Source organism: Malus sylvestris, chromosome 15 (assembly GCF_916048215.2).
Source record: "Malus sylvestris chromosome 15, drMalSylv7.2, whole genome shotgun sequence".
Taxonomy (NCBI): Eukaryota; Viridiplantae; Streptophyta; class Magnoliopsida; order Rosales; family Rosaceae; genus Malus; species Malus sylvestris.
In genome coordinates, this window is record NC_062274.1 from 2,120,026 (window position 1) to 2,122,781 (window position 2,756).

At 45.5% G+C, this 2,756-nt stretch overlaps 1 pseudogene; it reads right to left on the minus strand.

Annotated features, from left to right (window-relative positions):
- Window positions 1-1,358: 1,358 nt before the first annotated feature.
- Window positions 1,359-2,426, minus strand: LOC126605946 (putative HVA22-like protein g; annotated as a pseudogene).
- Between the last annotated feature and the right edge of the window lie 330 nt (window positions 2,427-2,756).

Here is a 2,756-nt window from a genome sequence, read left to right on the forward strand (position 1 = left end):
CTCTTCGATCTCTGAAATCCCGTCGAGTGCTGATTTTTTATAGAGGCATGCAGTTCGTTTCAAAGCACACTTGAATTTTCGCTTGTGAAAACTCCCCTCTTGCACTTCTAAGATCTTGATTTGTCCGACCTCTTCTTTCTTTAACACTTTGAAAATGTCAGGGCCCTCCGATCGTCGTTTTGACTTGAATCTTGGTGAAGAGGCAGTCCCGCCTTCTCCAGACAACATATGGCGCCCATCCTTCATATCCCCTACTGGTCCTCTTACTGTTGGGGATTCGGTGATGAAGAATGATATGACCGCTGCGGTGGTGGCCCGGAACCTTGTCACTCCCAAAGATAACAGACTACTTTCCAGGCGGTCTGATGAGTTGGCTGTTAAGGAGTCCCTGGCTCTTAGTGTGCAGTGTGCGGGTTCTGTGTCCAACATGGCCCAACGCCTATTTGCTCGAACCCGTCAAGTTGAATCGTTGGCGGCTGAAGTGATGAGTCTCAAACAGGAGATCAGAGGGCTCAAGCATGAGAATAAACAGTTGCACAAGCTTGCACACAACTATGCCACAAACATGAAGAGGAAAATTGACCAGATGCAGGAATCTGATGGTCAGATTTTACTTGATCATCGGAGGTTTGTGGGTTTGTTCCAGCAGCATTTACCTTCGTCTTCTGGGGCTGTACCGACTGCTGAGGCTTCAAACAGCCAACCTCCGACGCCTTCTCTTCCTGGAGCTCTGCCGAGTTGTGAGGCGCCACCTGATCGTCCTTGAAGATCCCCTCTTGTAAACTTGATTTTTTTTTAAGTATGTATAATGCAAATTTCCAGAAAAAATGAATAAAACGGACTTTATTTCTCTCGATGCATTTTTTTTTTTTTTTTTGCCGTAAACATGCATAATATTATGCACACACACACATACATACATATTAATTTTTCACATGGACTGATCCACCATTCCAAAACATTTTCCCCTTTTTTTGCATGGTGCTAGCCACCAAGGATCCATTTACTTCTTTATATATATATATATATATATATATATACATATATATATATATATATATTTTTTCTTTTTCTGCACATGGTGCCAGACGTTTCTTTCTTTCTTTTTCTGCACATGGTGCTCTTTCTTTTCCTGCACATGGTGCCAGACGTTTCTTTCTTTCTTTTTTTTTTTTTTTTTTGCACATGCTGGTGCTGATCCACCTATATTCCACCATTTCTTCTTCTTTCCAGACTGGTTTGTCCCCTTTCATTTTTTTATATATATTCCCCACATGGTGCAGGGAGGAAATGCAAGCGACGCCGGACGTTGGAAGATTTTGACATTGCCATGCGGTACTTTTGCAGAGCTGAACACCTCATGAATCCTGGCAAGCCCACGAGCTGCACCCAACACCAAGCTGATCCTTGTAGTCCAATCCAATGGAATTCTGCCCGGACCCCGATTCCTTCCCAATCACATCCATGTACTGCTCAAACTCCTTTCTCTCGCACGGGTTCGCGTCCTTGAGCCGCTTCACCGCCATTGTGCTCCCGTCGTCCAGCACCGCCTTGTACACAGTCCCCACTGTTGGCGTACACCATCTTCTGATCGGCTCCGTAGCTGCTGTTGTTGTTGCTTTTAAAGTAACTGAACCTGCTGCTTGCATGGCAGGTTTAGGGTTTGGTGAAGGTGCTAAGGCCTCGACTACCTCCTTTTGGTCCTTGCTTGAAGAAGTACTGGAAGTGGGAGATGGTGGTTCTTCGGGTTGTGCTTGCGTTGTTGCAGCTGGTTGGCGATTTGGAGCTGGATCGGCAGGGGGTTGGCTCCTAACACCTTGTTGTGGCTGCGTAGGGCGAGGCCTTGGTGTCGATTGTGCGGCAACATACTGCAAAAGTCAAATATTCTCGTCTGACTATAGCTTGCAGCTCTTTGCCAATGCAAAATTGCCATGTCACCAGCTCTAGTTCTTAGTTCCAACAAGTTCCTATCGATTTCATTTTCATGCTTCGCAAGATATGGTCTAAAGAAGGAATCATACACATAGCTCGTACCCTTTGTTTTAGGAAACCACAGATATATGACGAAGAGCAACTTAGCTTCGCTATACATTGGAACCCATGAAACAAAAGCATAACCGACTCTTTCACAAACAGTCAAAACAGCCACCAAAATCCAATACTGGCACCAAAAGCGAAGCTGTTCAATCTCTGGCTTGTTCTTTTCAACAGTTTTGTAGCATTCATAAGCCGGATAAGCATACCCAAGAGTCATCACAAGTGTTCTGGTGAGAAAGGATCCTATCATCTTTTGTATACCTCTCGAAGACTAATTTGAAATTTGAACGGAATCAACGGATGGAAAAGGAAAACACTGAAAGTGAAATTTACTAGAGAACTCGAATCGCCGAACAGTTCAGAGATCGCCGCCGTAGGAAACTGGGAAATGGCGCCGCTGTGTTCGACGACCCTTATCTCCAAAAAGACCGTTTCAGCCCCAAGAACGTGAAACCCAGAAGAGATGTTTTCCGACCGGGTCGGTAGTCGGGTCGTACGTCGTGCTTCAGAACAGTGGTAGGTTTAGAGTTGCAGTTGAAGAGATCGGCCTAGAAGAGACGGAGGCATGACTCTGCTCCCTCTACTAACGCTCCTAGATGATTCGTCTCGCCTTCATCCTTGAGATCCTTGATGGTGGCTTGGACGATGTAATCACGGTAGAGAAGGAGACAGACGAGCCAGGATCCAGTACGGATCCCGATCTTCTTTTTGAACCTGGA